This window comes from Natator depressus, chromosome 17 (genome assembly GCF_965152275.1).
Source record: "Natator depressus isolate rNatDep1 chromosome 17, rNatDep2.hap1, whole genome shotgun sequence".
Taxonomy (NCBI): domain Eukaryota; kingdom Metazoa; phylum Chordata; order Testudines; family Cheloniidae; genus Natator; species Natator depressus.
In genome coordinates this window covers 2,676,029-2,688,971 of record NC_134250.1, presented here as the reverse complement: position 1 = coordinate 2,688,971, position 12,943 = coordinate 2,676,029, and the positions used below count along the sequence as shown (strand labels likewise).

General features: G+C 41.1%; 1 protein-coding gene across 1 annotated transcript in view; it reads right to left on the bottom strand.

Moving 5' to 3' along the window:
- Positions 1 to 12,943, bottom strand: part of NSRP1 (nuclear speckle splicing regulatory protein 1) — a 31,229-nt gene that overhangs the window by 14,831 nt on the left and 3,455 nt on the right. The window lies entirely within an intron of this gene.

Genomic DNA, 12,943 nt, shown 5'->3' with positions numbered 1-12,943 from the left:
ATAATAATAATAAAAAAAGCAAAAAAAAAAAAAAGCATGCTGTATACTTTTGGGGAACAAACAGTAGTGACTCCAGGATGGAAAGCTGAGGATTACAGTTATCCCTATCATTAAGGGGCAGCTCTCTTATCTAGCAGTGGATACCCTAAGGTGTGGAAACAAACCACATTCTAGGCCCAGGGCTTGTGAAGCTGAGCATGGCTCACAGACAACAATAATGCACTTATTTTTAGGAGGGTTTCAAACCCATTGCTGTTCTGCTACATCCATTGGTCAGTTCACAGAATTACTGCAGTGGAGCCATCTGCCTTGCACTCCTGCCCAAATGTAAACCATTCAAAATCATATACACACACAGTTTACAGTTACAGACTAACACGGCTACAACTCTGAATCAGCAAACACAACGAGTACTTGTGGCACCTTAGAGACTAACAAATTTATCTTGGCATAAGCTTTCATTGGCTAAGACCCACTTCATCAGATGCATGGAGTGGAAAATAGCCCACTTTAATTGAATTGTCTTGTTAGAATTGGTAAGGCAACTCCCATCTTTTCATGTACTATGTATATTTATCTCCCTACTGTATTTTCCACTCCATGCACCTGATGAAGTGGGTCTTAGCCCACGAAAGCTTATGCATAAATAAATTTGTTAGTCTCTAAGGTGCCACAAGTACTCCTCATTGTTTTTACAGTCTACAGTGATGCTCATGACTACATCCTTTACACTGCAACATACTTTTTGGACTGGAATTAGAATGCATTCATCTACATTTTCTATATTTTCAAACATATTGAATTAATCCTGACTTCATTAATCCATTTCTTTTTTCTTGTGGTTTTAGGAAGCAAATTTTTAAAATAGCATTTCAGATTCTTTTCAAATATTTATTTAAAACTAAACTAAATAGTAACATTCATTTTAATTTCACATATATTACATATCTCCACAACGTCATGTGACCAGCAGTATAACTTTCCTAATATAAAAGATTATTTAGGGCTGACTCTGTGGGATAGTGACAGTGTTACACAGGAGACTTAGAAGGTACACGACAGTTTACTTTGATATAACTTAAGTCACTCAGGGGTGTGGAAAAGCCACCCCCTCAGCAACATAAGTTACACTGATCCAAGAGCTGGTGTGGACAGCACTAGGTCGGTAGGAGATGCTCTCACACCAAACACAGTTACCGCGGCTCAGAAGGGTGGTGTAATTATGCCAACAGGAGAGCGTCTGCACTAGCAGCACTGCAGCGGTGCTGCTGTAGCAATTCTAGGATAAGCCTGCCCTGAGATACGACGCCAGTTCTTGGGGAACACGGTTGCCTTCTGCTTGGCATAGTCATAGATTCCAAGGCCAGAAGGAATCACTGTGATCATTTATCTGACTTCCCCAGAACTTTCCCCCAAATAATTCCTAGAGTTTATCTTTTAGAAAACTTTTAGCTAACTTTCCCTTGAGACCCAGCTATAAGAGCAGGCTCTCCTAAGGGCCCCATCAGGGTAGAGTGGAGGGGAAAGAGGAAAAACCTATTTCTGTATTCATATCAAAATATCTGAAACTCTGGTTAGAATGTTTTTCTTCCTACTCAGCCTACAAGAAATCGATTTGCTGGTCTATAAATATTATACAAATACAAAAGTAATATATGGTTCTCGTTTTTGTACATAAAGGTCTAAAGAGGTCCACCTGTCATTTGTTTGTCCAGAGTGTCAGTAAGTTTAAGGAAAACGGCTCCAGTACAAACACCTCTTCTTATGGTTTGTGGGTGACAATTTCCTGTTCTGCTATGAGCACTGATAGATGAGAACTTCCTGTTCTTTTGTATTGTTTTTACTTATCAACAGTTCATTTATTAAAGGCCCTACAAACTCAGCAATCTGTCTCATGCTTTCTGTTTGTCCACAGTCAAGCTATTCTTTGGAGGCACAAAGCTTATAGTGTAATATTTTCTGTAAAGAGCAGATATTTTAACCCTATAGTAAAAACAAACAGAATGCTCCTGTGCAAACCAAGGAAAACTTCTTATAACAACATTAAGGCACTACAGTATATTACCCCTGAAAAATCTTCCCAAATCCCTCTTGGTTTCTTTTTCCCCCACATTTGAGTTTGAACCTTCTTTCATGATTTTGCATATACCAGTACACTCTCCTAATTCTTGTCTGCCAAGCAACCTCTCTCTCTCTCTCTCATTTTAAATAACTTCTTAAAATATATTTCTTCTTTACAATCATTCCTACATGGGTATGGAGGGATGTGAAGACCACACTACTGACCAGTGTTTTGAATTGTTTAAGGTATGTCTCACTGTGATTGTATTTTATAGCACTCTGAATGCTGTACAAAAAGCTCAATAATTCAAAAGTCCTCAAATACCTAAGCAAAAAGGAGAAGAGTAAATCATGTGATTATACGTGTGTATGTTTTGAAGAATGTAAGGTGCAGTCTGAAAACTTTTCATTTCCCTGTTCTTCTAATTTAATATAGACCCATTGATCCCAACTGCTCTAGGAAATGGACCAGTTGTCAGCAATGGTTCTCCCAGAATTGGTGCTGAAAACCATTTAACTGCTAGTGCAGATGTAGCAAAACCATATTCTGCACTGTTACAGAAAGGAAGACTAAGGCCCATTGCTGACAACCGTTTTCAGCACTGAGTCAGTTTCCTAGTGTAGATGGGACCTTATTATCTGGGCTTAAATTAAAAAGCTCTTGTAAAACATGTAAGATTAAGAATGTCTCATGGAAAATTTTAGGACATTCAATTACCTTAAATTAGGATCTCGATGTGCATGAGAAACGCCAGTGCATTCTTCCACTGACATCTCAGGAAAGGACGTATGACCCCAATGAAAATTTAGACCACCTACAGCAGAGTGTATTTTAATAAAGCTACACTCAAAGCACTTTTGATTAGGGGTAAATTCTCTTTTACGGATTTGTGAGGGAAGGAAGCATGATCTGTGATTGCCACCCAAACCTTATGTACTGCAAATACTTGTATGCAGGACATTATATACTGCCTTAACCTTTTCTTTTACATGGTTTCTCACTTTAGAAGTAAACTGCCACCTTAGACCCGCATCATCTTTCTCTGACAAGATATCTACCAGCTTTCTGGAGGTTTCTCTTTCAAGGCATTCAACATTAGGCACACAGGATCAATTATTTCTCTTCGTTTTGTAATTCATTTCAAAGGGATATGAAACTAGACTTAATGACCCGTCAGACAAATTAAACCAGAATTAATTTTAATCTCCTACTATAACCAATTGGTTTTAACTTGGTATGCAGAAAATCCCTGGCTAATCGCCAACAGTAGAGTAAGTAGAGTTATTAACTGGTCAGTAAATGAGAAAAGCTGAGATGGTTAATCTGTTCACAAAAGCAAAAACTTTCAATGTCAGATTTTAGGCTATTGTTGTAGCCCCAAGGCTTAATTACAACAACATGTTATCCTGACCAAGTATTCACATGAAACCAGACAAGTCCTCAGCTGGAAAGACACAGCTCTCATCTTGACAAGGTGAAAATATGGGGCAAAGATTCAAAGTGAGGGACCCAATAAATAAATAAAATACAAATCTGGAAATAATCACAGTAAAGGTTTTTATCAGACATCCATAAACCTAGCATCTAAGCACCTGCAAAAACTGAATTAAAGCAACAGAGTCTAGTGAGCTATGGGCTTATCTACATGTGAAATGCTACAGTGGTATCGCCTACACACCGTTGGAAGGGGCTCTCCTGTCCGAGTAGGTAATCCACCTCCCCAAGAGGTGGTAGCTAGATTGACGGAAGAATTCTTCCATCAACCTAGCCCTGTCTGCAACTTAGTTCGGCTTAACTGTGCTGCTCAGCGGGTGTGGATTTTTCACACCCCTGAGTGACAGCTGGGTCTACCTAACTTTTTAGCATAGACCAGGCCTTAGTTTCTGCCCCCTCATCATCAGGTTGTTGGAATTTGTGCGTGCGGATGCACACTTGTGAGAGAGAAAGACACCTTCTCCTCCTCCTCCTCTTTTAAATTTTTCCTCTTAGTTGTTGTGGGTGAAGATTAGGTTGTATGTAAATTCTGCACTTCAGTCTGAAGCTGGGGAGGGCCTATGACCATTCTTCTCTCCTCTGGAAGAGAGGTGTATGGTTCTTGTTCACAGAACCCATCATCCCACATTTGGAATATCTTCTCTGTGAAACATGCTGATAGTTCTCAAAGCAGGTAATACTGGTTTCCTAGGTAGAGTGTATGTAGTCTGGATTGATGAAGCAATTTACAGTCCCAGAAAGTCCTGATGGTAGTGATACAGTGGCTGCAATGGTCAAGAAAATAAATGATCTCTGTTTCTATCCTGACTGTGGATTAGGACCACAGGAGATTCTTGTATTGAATGCTTCTACCTTAGATTTTCAACACAGGCATTCAAATGTCCTTCCCTCCCTCTTTCATTATTGTAGACTATCAGCAAACCATGGTGATATAATAGTGTGGTGCCATATTTCTGGCTGCGTTCGGTGTACAATCATAGCCCAAGGAATGGTAGGTTTGACAAAATGCTACCTGTTCACCATTGTTTTCTCTGAGGATGCTGTTATGTTTAACTGGATCCATGTGGTTATGAAGGTGGACAACAATGAGAGCCACCATCCTGTTTGAGGACTGTGCTTGGAGAAGGTTGTGGTCTGCCAAAAATAGGAGGGTGATTTTTGCGCTCCCTATGACCCCTCCTAAACTCAAAAACACATCGGGGCCATATGTGTAGGATTAGCCGGTTGGAGACAAGAGGTGGTCAGTTCCAATACAAAGTTTGGGATGATAGCGTAAGAGATGATGTCTGCGAGGGTGCTGAACTCTCTGAAGCAAGTAAGTCTTGGGTTTCGCCACCATAACAGTCAGCATACCTCTTGGTCACTCCAGGACACCTTTTATGTCTGGAGGTCTGCAGACAATTAGTACATCTATGATTATTTTAACTGACTCACAAGTTAAGTGGATACATTTAGATTGTTTTTTTAATACCTGTGGATGCTCTTTTCCATTTAAGGCCGGATGGAATTAACAATCAACCAACAACGTGAGATTCACTATAAGGGTTCCCCACAGCCTTCATTTTAAGGGGCAGCATTTCTAATGTTATATTGTTATAAATTAAGGCAGGGGATAAGATGCAGGGCTATGAAGAACAGAAAATAATTTTGGCCCAAAGTAAGAGAACATCTCTAATAATAGCATAGATCCTTCCAGGATATAAAAATGTGTTACAGTGCTATTTCATCAACTTGCTGAAATCATTTTAATTGTGGACATTCACAAAACAAAAGCCAGTGGAAGCCAAAGTTGATCCCCCAAAAGACAGCAGAATTAGACTATCATATTGACCTGTTCCCATTGTTTCTGAAAACCCTACTGTATATATATTCCATACATTTTAAATATGTGATTAGTTGTTAAATATAAGATAGGACAATATCCAAGAAGCTGGCAAGGCCAGCTACCCCACTACATTCAATGACCTTGTTTGCACTATGACAAAAAAAAATGATTTAACTTGAGTTAGCTAACGCAAGGTAAAATCCTAATGATAAGACAGCTCATATTTCACATGAGTTAGCAGGTCAAGCTAAAGACTTGGGCAAACCTACTCTAACTCGACCTGCTAACTCATGCAAAAACCACAAACTGCTCTGTCTTCATTAGGATTTTATCTTGAGTTAGCTAACTTGAGTTAAGAACATATCTTTTTTTGTAGTGAAGGCAAGACCAAAGATAACTGGATCACAGATCGTAAGTACAGTACTTAGTTCTTCTCACATCACATCAGGAATCTCAGGATTTGACTCTCATTCATACTAATGCCATCTCATACAGCTCTGGCAAAAAAAAACGGAGCCTTAAAGGAGCCTTAGTTACACCCACTTTAAGGCCCTGTTATGTTGCAAGAGCAGTGTAAAGTACCATGAGAACTTATCTAAATGGGGAAATTTACTGGAATAAGAGTCTCCCTACAGGGAGTTATACTGGTATGACTACACTAAAGTTCTGCTGGTGCATTTCCCTATGTAGACAAGCCCACAGTGTAAAGGAGAAGACTGCAATTTCTAAAAGTTGCTAGGACAGGGAAATCTGCATGGAGGGATCTTAAGTGATACGGAAGCAGGCACCCCACTTGCTGTAAATGAAGTCTCAATTTGCACCGAAGGATGGTCTATTAAACTCCATAGACAGGAGCAGAGCAAGCAACAATGCAGCAGTCATACAGACAAGTCCTAGATGAAGAGGAATATAGGGGACAGGTCCTTTTGAGAAAATGTATCAGAAATAAATTTCTGTTCTGCGTTATTTTTAAAGACTCAAATGATTTATTGCTATAGTCTATGTGCTCAATAAAAGGCTTTCTAGTGGTAAGGGAAAATAAAACACAATTTAAAAGATTTTAACACTGAAAATAGTGAAAGAACAAATCCTTCCATTGCTATGACAGCTACACACTAGGTTTTACCTAGTGTACTAGAATTAACAAGCCTCCTTTCTTGCTTTATTAATTATTCATGACTAACACTTCATTTAAAGAGAATTTCTGTCCCACTAACATGGACATTTTGCTTAAATGAGCAAGCCAAAGGACTTTCTTCTACAGTAACTTACATCCACTAACCAGCTTGGCTACAGTGAGCAGACTTTATAAGATATTATCACCTTTCAAATCCTTTCTAACAGATGCAGCAAGGATGCAGGCAAAATCTTAATGAAATATGCATAGTAACATTAAAAAAAGGGAACACAAGTTTGGTATCTAATATATAATCACAATGACCAAGTCAGGTGTGCAGATTCCCCAGCATGGACTTTATTAGAGTTCAGTTATAAATACACAATCTTCAGACATTCGAGATGTAGTTCTGACTGATAAAGTAGCAGACAGGAAATGAAACCCCTCCCAAATGCTGCTCCTTATCTTGAACAGCCCTGAAATTATTACTGAACTAATAAAGTAATTTTGTTTAAAAAGAAATGATTTTTTTTATAAAGGCAGTTGTGAGATTATTGCTTTTTGCTGGCTGTGTACCATGCTGACATAACATGGTAAGTTCTGTATGATTTGTTATAGTGGAGTCTGGTAGTAAGGACGTAGTTAAAGAGTATTTCAGCCTCCATTACAAATCCTTTGGAGGAAAGGAAATTTAACTTAAGCTTTTGTTTAGTTATAAATGTGAAAATAAAATTTGCCATTTGCAATCTTTACTTTTCATTGTTTTGTTTTTATATGTAGCATATTAATTAAATGACTGAGATGCTTTCATGAATTTCAGCAAGGCTTAACAGACAGCATCGATTAATATTACTCACATGCATAGAAAAATGTTTCTGGACAATAGCACTTGGTTGCTGAGACATGTAATGCAAGTCCACAAGCAGTCTGCCCGAAAACTAGTAATTTTCCCCACTCATCAATTTCAAATCGCTGAGGTCTCTGCAGTCGCAGAATTTTACACAGATTTTACATTCTACAACAAAACCAAGATGATGAAATCATTATTTCATTGGATTTATTTTTTTTCTCCTCTCATTCTGTGTAGAAGTATATGTACTGGAGAGCAAGGTGATCCTAGGGCTTGGCTTGGGACACCAGTGTTCAAATCCCTGCCACAGACTTCCTGAGACACCTTGGGCAAGTCATTTAGGCCTGGATCCACAAAGGAGACTTAAGTGTTGTGATGCTGAGCTTCACAGCGTGTAACTTTTAGAGGCCTAAAAAATCACTGGAACAACGCTGAGATCCACAAAGCCTGACTTCGGCTCCTATAAAATGAATGGGGAGAGATAGGTGCCTTAGAATGTGATGCACAAAGACCGCATGGTGGGCAGGGAGCTGTCTAAGCTAGACAATGGGAGATGCAATGAGAAGCCCCACTCCTCTCTCTGAATTTGGTGCCAAGTCCTGGCTGCAGGGAGGCACCTATCACTGTTTGAGAGTCACAAACTGCAGGGAAGACAGGAGTTTGGCTGCCAAGGATCTGCCACCTTGCAGGTGAATGCCCTAACCACTAGGATACAGAGTCATTCTAACTCTTGCTCTGGCCTAATCAATATTTAATTTAAGTGGAACAACTTCAATAGGAGAGATTTAGGGAGATCCAAGCCACAACATTCCATAGCCAAGTGTTTGGGGCACTCTCCTCAGGCGGGCAGATCACTGTTCAAATCCCTTCTCCTCCTCAGGCACAGGGAAGACTTGATCCAGCAGTCTCCCACATCCCATGTCTAAGAGGACCATCATGATCATCTAGGCTCACCTACTGTACATTGCAGGCCTCAGAACCTCACCCACCCACTCACTCATGTAATAGACCTCTAACCTCCAGCTGAGTTACTGAAGTCCTCAAGGCATGATTTAAAGACTTCAAGTTACAGAGAATCCGCCATTTACACTAGTTTAAACCCACAAGTGACCCATGCCCCCGCTGCAGAGGAAGGCTAAAAACGCTAACCACTCAGCTAAAAGTTGTAAAATCCTCCTCCGCCTGCTCCTCCCCCTGGCTGTTTTGTGTGGAGTTAGGCTACCTCTGAGCTCGCCTACTGGATCGGGCCCTGCATGTGACTTAGGTAGCCAAACAACCTCTCTCCCCTACTTTGTGAATTACTCTGGGACTTAGGTGCCCAGTCACCTAGAGTAGGGCTGCAGTGCACACAATCAGAGCCAGAAACATAGGGAACCTTTACGGCAAAAACTTAGGCACCAAGCGAGTTCAGGCGCTTACGGGATTAGCTGAGCTGGAGGTTTGTGGATCGCAGCAGTGCCTAAAATCAGGACTTAGGTGCCTAAATACATTTGTGGATCCCACTCTCGATCACTCTGTGCCTCTGTTTCCCTTCTGTAATATGGCATTGCTATTTCACAGAGGCAGTTTGTGAATTGCTCAGAAACTATGCGAATGAGAGACCTCAGATAGGTATAGTGTTTCTTTTCCACTTGGATTTGCTCTGGATTTCCCCCCACACACAAGAGAAAAAAAGAACTCAAGTTTAGCTTTAGAAAACCAAACAGTAATATTAGGGTAACAAATCTCACCTACACTGAAAACTTTGAGTGGAAGGTGGAGTGAGCATAATATTAAATTAATTAAAACATTTTAAAATTAGAGTTTGAAATTCATAGACTGTGGGCATGATTAAAATTCTCAGAAATAAATTTTGGTTGATAAAAACCATAACATTATACTTCGATGCTGAAGTTAAATATATTGTAACTCCACCTCCAGAATACTTATCTTCTCTTTATCTATAGGTCAACATTTAAAGAGGATAAAGATCCTGCTTTAAACTCCTTTGTTATACCCCAATTTAACAGTATGTTCCTAAGATAATCAATTATTTTTATTTGTAAAATACCCAGCTCTATCCACCACGCATTATACGGTCATAATGACAGGAGCATACGCCGAACTGTAATGTGCATGGGTTGCTGCACCCTCTGCTGGAGCAGGTAGAAATTATTAAGTTATTAACGACAGGTTTCAGAGAAGCAGCCGTGTTAGTCTGTATTCGCAAAAAGAACAGGAGGACTTGTGGCACCTTAGAGACTAACCAATTTATTTGAGCATAAGCTTTCGTGAGCTACAGCTCACTTCATCGGATGCATGAAAGCTTATGCTCAAATAAATTGGTTAGTTTCTAAGGTGCCACTAGTACTCCTTTTCTTTATAAGTTATTAATATATTTTTTTAAAAGTGAGCTGGATAAATTTAAACATCTTGTATTTTAAACAAACTAATTTCTTGGTTACTAGTAAGGCTACAGGTTATTCAAACTAATAATACAATTTCCTTTTAACCATTTACTTACTTTTTGCATTTGTCCAGCTTGGACAGTAAAAATTAATGAATCAGTTTCGGTTTTGCTTCTGATCTGTGCTCTTTCAGGTTCTCTCTGCTGCAAAAACTGGATGGCAATTACGGTTTACACTGAATATTTTGGAACAAATTATTGATTTCTATAGGGCTTCTGATTTTTAAATATTTTATTTTAAAAATCTAAATGTTGGCTAAAATTTGAGTTGACAATATTTTCTTTAAATTAATGACTGATACTTTATGCTCAAATTATTAAGGTAAAGGTAAAAGAAAATGCAATAATCTATCCTCCTGAAATGTTAAAGGGATATGGATCCATTAAAAAAAAAAAAAAAAAAAAAACACACTACTATCTGAAAATGTGAAAACTAGTACTGTGAATTGAATGGGATCAGAGAGGGGAAATAACTATTCGTAGTTTATTTACTTTTTGTGCATAGCCATTTCCACCTAAGGGAGGGAGATTGGGAGCGGGACAGTCAAGGAGGGGCGGTGCTCGAGTGCATCAAGGAAAGCGCCGTGTCCTGCAACTGGTGGGATGGGTACCGCAACGAATAGCGAGATCCAGGCGGCAACCAGTGCCGTTGTGGAGAGCGGTACCGTGAGGTCGACAGGCGCCAAGAAGTTGGACCTTGCCTCAATGGGGAACGGCGTTGAGAGAGCAACCATGACCGTTGCCGTGCCGGAGATCTGCGCCACGATCGGCAACTTGGAGAGGTGCGGTGCTGCAATGGAGAGCGGTGCATGGAACGAGGATGGTCTGAGCAGTGCCGCGAGGTCTCAGACCATGACCTAGACCTCAAGCGGGACCACAACCTATCAGCTGATGACCACCTAGAGCGGGGAACAGCTCCGAGGATCGGGGCTGCAAGACCAGTGCCGCAAGTCAGACTGGCGTGTAGCATACGTGCGGTGCTGGGACTCAGAACGGCGCCGGGACTCAGGCCGGCGCGGTGATGCTGGTCTGGGGGCAGATGGCCCAAACATTGCTGGTTTGCCCCTTGACGGTACCGGGGCTCGAGCTGGTGGAGGCCTTGAGATCGGGGACACAGGCGCAGTCATCTCAATGAGCCCTCTAGAGGCCTCAAAAGTGTCCGGAGTTGAGGTCAGCGTGACCTCCTCCACCTGCAGCTGCAGGGGGTCTGGTGGTGTGGGGCTGCCCGGGGGACCAAGGGCCCATGCGGGCTGAGGCCTACTGGAGGGTCTGTCAGTCTTATGGGTGTCCTGCTGGGGCTGCGGCATCTGCTTCAAGCCTCTGAGGAAGTCCTCCCATGGCCTGCTTTTTACAGGCGGCCAGGGAGGGGGAGCAGTGCCGGGGGGAGCGCTTCTGGGCCCCGGGAGATCACCAGCCCCGAGGAGGGCGTGCCGAGTCCTTTTGCAGTGCTGTAGATGGCACCCTGGAGGAGCACTCTGCATCGAGGCGCTCGGGCCCAAGCCTTGTGGCGGACGGAGAACAGACTCCATGTGGAGTTATTTCAGGCAAGTGTCCCTCTCCTTTCTGGTTTGGGATTTAAACGCCTTGCAAAGTTTACACTTGTCTGCCTGGTGGGCCTCTCCCAGGCACCGAAGACAGGAGTTGTGCGGATTGCCGTGGGCATAGGCTTGCCGCAAGAGCTACAAAGTTTGAAGCCCTGGGACGGCATGCCCCATAGGACACTCGTTGAAGGGGAAAACCCTCAACTGCTATAAACTATACTTAACACTAGAGATAATGACTAACAATTAACTAACAGTGGGTAACTATATACAGAGATAAGTAAGATAGCTAGGGAGTAGTGGACAACTGGAGAACAAGAAACCACTGTTCCAACAACTGTCACTGGCAGTAAGAAGGAACTGAAGGGGGGTCGGGCCGGCAGGGTCATATATAAAGCGCCATATCGGCATCACTCCAGGTGGCTCCACAGCCGGCCCGACGGGTGGCTGCTACGGAAAACCTTCCGACAGCCGTGCACGCAGCGCGCGCACACCTAACTGGAACTGATACGAGCAAGCACTCGAAGAAGAACCAGAGTACATGTTTAGGTAAGTCATGTACTAGCAGTATTGTACACTGTCCTAATGCTCTACTTGAAATGTCATGGAAGTCATCATCCAGAAATCAAATTGCATCATCAAGGAAAAGAAATACAAAAAGTATATGGCATTCTTCCATATCCCAATCAACTACTGACAAAGCAGGAATTCTTTAAACTCTAGGAAGTTTAGATTTCTAGAAGATCATTTCACTTCTTAATTATGCTCCATGCCAATTATGAACTCAATTTTTGTGAATGCTTAACAAAAATAAGCTGTCAAAGAATCTTTGTGAGGTTTGGCCCAGATCCTGCAAACATGTACTTAACTTTACTCTCACAAGTAGCACCACTAAATTAAATCAGACTACTCACATAAGTAAACTTAAGCGTGTGAGTAAGTGTTTACAGGGTTGGGACCTTTGATTGTAAAATTTTAAGGATGAACAATAATTCATCCTTGTGTTTAATCCAATCTGTTTACAAAAATATCTGACTAGTGCAGTTACTTCATTCTGTTCCTGAGACTTACGAGACATTTCATCTTTTATTTTGTCCACATGAATAATATGTTCAACTTGCTCACCCAGCCACCAAACAAGTCTATGGAATAGAACATGTCAGAAAGAGCTACAAACATAGGGATATAGCGTAATTTTACCTGTATAGACTCATAACTCACAAGTGATAAACCTGCGATAAATTATACTCCTTTTCACACTATATAAAGTAACTTCAAATGCGCATGGCATAACCAGACAACTCTCAAGTGCACAACTCTGACTATTTCTTACCTATTGTGTTAAAATAAAAGAGTTTTCATACACATCAGGGTTAATTTTGCACTGTTTTCATTAAGATTCAGACAGGACTTCAAATGAAGTTTGATCAGGCTATTAGAGCACTGATTTGTATTTCAAAAATACCTAAAACAAAATGTACCCCTTAAAAACAGTACAGAACTCTGAACTTTAAACTGCACCATGTTCTTCAGAAATACCCCAGACTACACACTTTTAGAAGCATTAGTGTAGACTTATTTTAATTATAGAGACAAGCTGAAGAAATG